Raw genomic sequence first — 6,804 nt, 5'->3', positions numbered from 1 at the left:
GGTGGCATGGTCCCCCATGGTTGGCTGATCCAACTGATAGTTGGAGGTCATTCTCTTCTCATGTAGCTATTCTAGCTCCCAATACAGTTCTTGTAAATACTGCAGTTGTTTCACCTTTATCCATTATTTCTGAACGTGTTTCCAATAGTTTTAAAATTATTCATGTCACTGCTTATGTTCTGCGTTTTTTACATAACATTCGTCAGAAAGTTGCTGATCGCCGTACTGACGCCCTTTCAGTTGATGAAATTGAAGATGCTGAAATTCATCTATTGAAGGCCATTCAAGCTGAAGCATTCCACAAGGAGTTGGAAATTTTACGTGCAAATGATGAGTTGAATGCCTACAGTAAGTTTCATTCTTTGTCTTTGTTCATTCACTCTGATGGCCTCATAAGAGTAGGAGGACGTTTAGCTAATGCTAATATTGATTTTGATTTCAAGCATCAGATATTGCTTCCTGCCAATCACAAATTCACCAAGGCACTGATTTTTTATCATCATAACAAATTGTGTCATGCTGGTGTGCAAGCAACCATGGCTGCAATCAGACAACGGTTCTGGATACCATCAACAAGGCGTACTGTTAAGAATGTTCTGCGAAAGTGTATCAAGTGTTTTCGTTTCACTCATACTCAAGCTGCACAATTGATGGGTCAATTGCCCTCTGTGCATGTAAATATTGATTTTCCATTCATGAATGTTGGTCTAGACTATGCTGGACCTTTTAGTCTCCGTATTGGTGGTCCAAAGTCATGGACATTTGGTAAAGCCTATTTTGCATTTTTCATTTGCATGATAACTCGTGCTGTACATATAGAAGTAGTATCAGAGCTGTCCACTTCAGTCTTTCTGGCTGCTCTCACCCGTTCATCTCAAGACGAGGTATTCCAAGGAATATATATTCAGACAATGCTACCACTTTTGTGGGTGCAAATAATGATCTCAAAGAGTTAGGTGACTTCCTCAACTTGCCTAGCAATCAACAAATACTTCAAAAGTCAGCTGCATCTTTGCACATTCAGTGGAATTTCATTCCCCCAAGAGCTCCTCATCATGGTGGTCTGTGGGAGAGAGGAATAAGAAATTTCAAGAGTATATATAAAATTATTGCTTTCAAACATATTTGGAATTTTGAAGAAATGTGTACTCTTTCTGCACAAGTTGAAGCTATTTTGAATTCTTCACCAATTGTTCCATTGTCTGAGGACCCTCTTGATCTTCAATTTTTGTCACCTGGGCATTTTCTCATTGCGCGCCCACTCAATGCTTTGCCTTCTCATAAGCAGAAATTCAAACATGTGAATTTTCTTGCACGTTGGAATAGACTTGCTGAAGTCACAAAGGAATTTTGGCAACAATGGTCTGAAGAATATTTAGTTACTCTTCAGAAAAGACATAAATGGTCTTCCTCATCACCCAATCTTCAAGTTGGCACTCTTGTGCTATTGAAGGATCCTGGGACACCACAAACATTTTGGAAGCTTGGACGTATTACAGAGGTTTTCCCTGGCTCCGATGACAAGGTTAGAGTCATCCAGGTTCTAACTGATTCTGGTGTTTTCAAATGTTCTATTGCTAGTGTTGCACCTTTGCCATTAGATGATAGCGAATGATGCAAATCTCTTTAACATATTTTTTCTTTCTTCTTTGTTTTACAATTCTTCTAATTGCAAAACGTAGCCCAGTCTATGTTAAAACTCAATTTGCATCATCCTTGATTTTTGAACTTAGCGCGTTGCCAGTATAGCCAACGTTTGGCAGATTTAGTCTGCATTGTTTTCAATATTTGTATCTTTGTAATAATTTCAATTTGTTGTCTAGTATTATTTGATTAATTTCAAATTTGTCCTTTTTCACTTGCTTTTGAATAATATTTGTGTTTTGTATCTTTATTCTTGCATTTCTCACTTGCGGAAATCGTTGTAGGTAGGTTTTGCTCCACTCGGCTTGTGTGGCGCTGGTGTGCTGCTTCTTTGTTTCAACTCGATTCCGGAATGTGGGAATTGGCCAGCTCTTGTTTTCAATTTTCGAATTTGAATTTATTCCAGCTGAATATTCAGTACTTCCATGTTTCATTGGCATATTTGCGATAAATATTGGCCTAATTCAATCAAACAACTTGTATGTCTTCACGGATTGTGTTTGAATCTCAAACTTCTGGTAGGTGTAACCTCACTTTCCATTTGAACACGCTTTTCTGAACTCAATTTTTAGAATTTAGTTTAAAGCTCTTTCCAATTTTACATTGTTCATCTATTTCAATCTTTTTTAAAAAATGTCAATTAAGCATTTTGATTCCATTGCATTTCTGCAAAATTCCAAGATCATCAAGATTGCTTGATGTTTCTACAAATCTTTATTTCATATTCTTGTTTTCAAACTCTTTGTACTCTGAACTCTGTGTAGTTCAGAGCGCTGTTGCTACAGTCAACATATTTTCTTACTGTAGGGTATTTTCTTTTCCTCTGTCCACAGTTTGGATTTTGGGAAACTCAATCAATCTCTCTACATCTCTCGAATCAATCTGCTACCGAATCTGTTCTACAATTCTACCTACGATTGAATCTACCGATAAAGGTCTGCAGTCTCTATTGACAGTCGAAATTGCATCCACTTTGGGGTTCCATATACCCTCCCACTCACTTGGTCGACTGTGCAATTTAGCATTCCACTTTGGGGTTACGTATACCCTCCCACTCTCTGGCCGGTATGGTGATGATGATTTCCATTGCCGGAGCATTTCTTACAAATGCCTACAATCTTCGACAGCTTTCGACATCCTCAAGATACTCAGGTTGAGTAATTGTATATTCATCATAAATTTGTAATATCATCCATTCTTATTCATTCATTTATCTATTTTCATTCATTCATTATCATTCATACTGCTATTGTTCATTTACTTATATAGATTTATCTTACTTATGAGCTGTGCCTACAAAGGCAATCAAAGAGTTTGTCATTTCAGGACATTGAATAATATTCAAAATTTTGAATACAAAATCATTTTATTTTTTTGAATTTGTTTCTTCACAATTTGAAAGTCTTTACAATTGGCATCACATTCAACTTATGTATTTTGAAACTTACATCACAATTAATTCAACAATAAAAATAACAATTATTCACTACTTGATTTTGCAATTATTCGCATTACCTATTGTTTTGGTGGGACGAGTTGTATTCAGGACTCAGCCTACCTGGTCCTCTATTAATTTTGCTACCAGAAAAGTTATTTTGATAGATATCAGGCGCATATCTATCAGTAGTGAGGTGATTATTTGCTCTTGTATATCCAGTTTTGCCAAGATTAGCTGCAAAATATTATTGGTGCCTTCTTCTACTTCACTTTTTGGCTCTTCCAATTTCGATCTATTTACTTTTGAGACAATCTGGGCGAAAGTCAATTTCTTAACTGCACTACCATTGTTCAGATTGTGAGCTTCTGTATTTTCCGTGATTTTTGGTGGGATATTTTGAATGATTTTCTTTCGTGAATCTGCAATAGTTTTTGTTTTAGTAGAATTCCTGATTTTTTTCAATTCGATTGCAACAGTGCAACCTCGATAGCTAGCTGGATGTGCTTCACCGCAATGAATACATTTTGGTAGAGCATCGTTGGGTTTCAAACATTCCTTTGTTTGGTGTTTATCAGATTGGTCTTCTTCAATGCTTCAACTTCCACTCTACAGCCAAGTATATTTTTCAATTCAAATACTGTTTTTATATCTTCTCTTACTTTCAAATCTACCAGAATCATTTCTGTACTACAAGAGTGATGAAACTTTTTAATCGTCACTCTTATTGGTCTCGACTGTTTATCTTCATAGGAGTGCCAGTTGAGCCCATCTTAAATCAATTCTCTGGTGATATTCCGATAAGTTTCTGAATCAACTGCATTTACTTTAAATGTTTCTTTACTTAACAGTTTTATCCTAAATTTGTCAGCTGGTGACATTTTTTCAAACTCGTAAGAAGTACATTCAGATTCTTTATACCATCCACAATGATTGGCGGTGGTGGCATTTCTTTCTTCTTCCTCTTCTCCTCCTCACTGATTGGTTTTTCCACAGGAGTGATTTTATTATTCAAATTTTGTTGCTTCTTTTTTGCAGACTCATTTTTGATTTCTGGCGATGGGGTGCTAAGCTTCCTCTTCTTGGTAGCCCGCTTAGTACGAGTTCTGATCCATTCAGTTTCTTTAGCCAATTCTTCTTCATTTGTCGAGTAGTTCCCGGCTGCTGATCTGGTAGGCTGTGGATTATGGATCTTTTTCTCAATATTGAGAAATATTTTTTCCAAATCCTGCATTTTTTGCTAGAGTTCGGCGTTGCTTCTCTGTAGCTCCTTCCTCTTCTCATCAGATTCCTTCCAAGCGATGAAAAGTACCTGCTCGGCTGAAGATTTGAGTTTATTTGTTTTTATGTATTGATCCGGTGAACACTGGATTTCTGGTGTTTTTTTGCCATGTTTTTGGTGTCCATGCTCTCGTTTGTGGCTTCCTTTTCTTCTTGCTCTGATGCAGGAAAACTTGGTGGCTTCACTAAGTCGGACATAGTGCGATTTCGCTACCATACATTTCAAACAGCACTCGTAATCAACACTCGCACACGGAAACGTGAACGGAGCTATATTACCGCCGCGAAATGCAGGTCGCTTTGCTTGCTTAAAATAACGCGGTTAACGACCGATACTCGATGCAATATTTTTGTTCCACTTTTAATCGCGAACAAACTGCTGACTCACTACTTCTACACTACACTATTACTGCTCCACTATACGTCCGTTCTCTACAAGTTCTAGCGCAATACTCAAATTATTAATACTTATTCTGATAAAGTGCGTACAGATATACGCGCCGCGAACATGAGCAATTCACTTTTAATCAGCTGACTATATCTGTATTTTCACAGAAACGGTAAGATACAGATATAAAAAGCTTGGCATCAGCTGATTAAAAGTGAATTGCTCATAAAGATTTACGCGCCGCGAACATGAGCAATTCACTTTTAATCAGCTGATGCCAAGCTTTTTATATCTGTATCTTACCGTTTCTGTAAAAATACAGATATAGTCAGCTGATTAAAAGTGAATTGCTCATGTTCGCGGCGCGTAAATCTGTACGCACCTATAGAAGAGGTATTAAAAAAAAAAAAATTACGATGTTTCCAATATCATAAAACAAGTTGAATTTCATTTTAATCCTTCCACCCTGAAACCTTTTTAGCACTACTGGCATATCGGGGATGATATTCTACATGCAATACTAACGTTAAATTTGAAATTTGAAAAACTTGCAATTTTACACGATTTGGCAACATTGTAATCTCTTCGGCTGGAGATCCAAGTCTCAAATTATTTTACACAGACTATAAAACAACTAGTTTTGATGTAACACAACATCTTCAGGTTTTGAAAATAAACGTTTAAATGAAATAATTTCATGTAAACGATTTACTGATAGTTTTATTATTTCAAATACACAAATTTGTGTATTTAGAGTAATATTTAGCTACCAGAACTATAGTGAGGTCCACGTTATAATGGCCGTGGAGAAAGATAGGAGAAAAACGTTGAAGATTCTCTATCTTGTCATTGCCTTCTGTTGATGGTAGCTGATTTGGTATTATAAATGTTAACGGTTCATTCTCGTTTAAAATAACAAATTATATTCTATTATATTAAGCAAAAAATTATATTTTTTATAATTTCATAGGTAATGAATTTTCATAATTTATTAAGATAAAATATTTTGTCAATTAATTATTAATTCTACATTGTTAAAAGACGATCTGGCAACAGAGCAAAGAGAGAAAGAGCTAGCGCTATCTGCTTTGTTGAATGATAGACAAGGATGGCAATACCATTGCTAATCAAACACGTGGACCTCACTATACTATATCAATACAAGTGGTCTTCACAATGTTAGGTTTCATTCTATCTCAATTTTCAGATTAATGGAAGCAGCACTCCGAGTCTGTGTTTTCGTAGACATGTGGAGAAAGAATGAATTAAACGATGTATTTCCTTCAGAAACTGCTAATAATTTGGCTCAAAAGCTGGGGCTTAAATTGGATTATGATTATGTGAAAAGTAGTGGTAAGTATCAATATCTAGAAATTAGTCTTGCCTGGTGAAACGTCAATAAAAAATTAGCTTTGAGAGAAATTTTGATACATCCGCCTAATGAGTGTGGGTGGGTGCATTTTTACGGACTATATAAAAATAGGATAGAGTATAAGAATGCCACCTTCAGATAATAATAACCTATTTCTCTTTCAAGTAGTATTTCTTTCGTATTTGAACAGAATAGTGCCCAATTCCATAAACATTATGGGCCGGTTTCCGAGCTCGGGATTTAGCTAAGTTCTAGACTTCAACCTTCCAGTAGTCGCGCCCTACTCAATGACACGAGCAGTCGCGTGTTGCATTTTGTACAACATCCAATTTTCCAAGTGTTATGTACTCTACTGTCAAAACATATTAATATTGTATAATTACTTTTTCCATATTCTTGGATTATTTTACGCTTATGAACATTTGGATGATTACCATTTCATGGCCCAATAAGGTACCTCAAGCAAATCCATCAATTCTGTGTTATTGTTTCGTTTACAGTCCCCGTATACAGTTCTTTCCCTATCTTATGCACTGTGGCGACTAAGTGGCACCTAAAGACTGAACCATTGCTCGGTTGATACTGCAACTCAGTGGAGTGATGGGGGGGGGGGTGGGAAGTTTTGGAATGCATAGGTCACTCATTCACTGACACCACCTCATACAATAGTTCTGTGCAGCAAAA

This window comes from Nilaparvata lugens, chromosome 9, assembly GCF_014356525.2.
Source record: "Nilaparvata lugens isolate BPH chromosome 9, ASM1435652v1, whole genome shotgun sequence".
NCBI classification, from domain to species: domain Eukaryota; kingdom Metazoa; phylum Arthropoda; class Insecta; order Hemiptera; family Delphacidae; genus Nilaparvata; species Nilaparvata lugens.
This window is presented reverse-complemented; position numbering follows the sequence as displayed.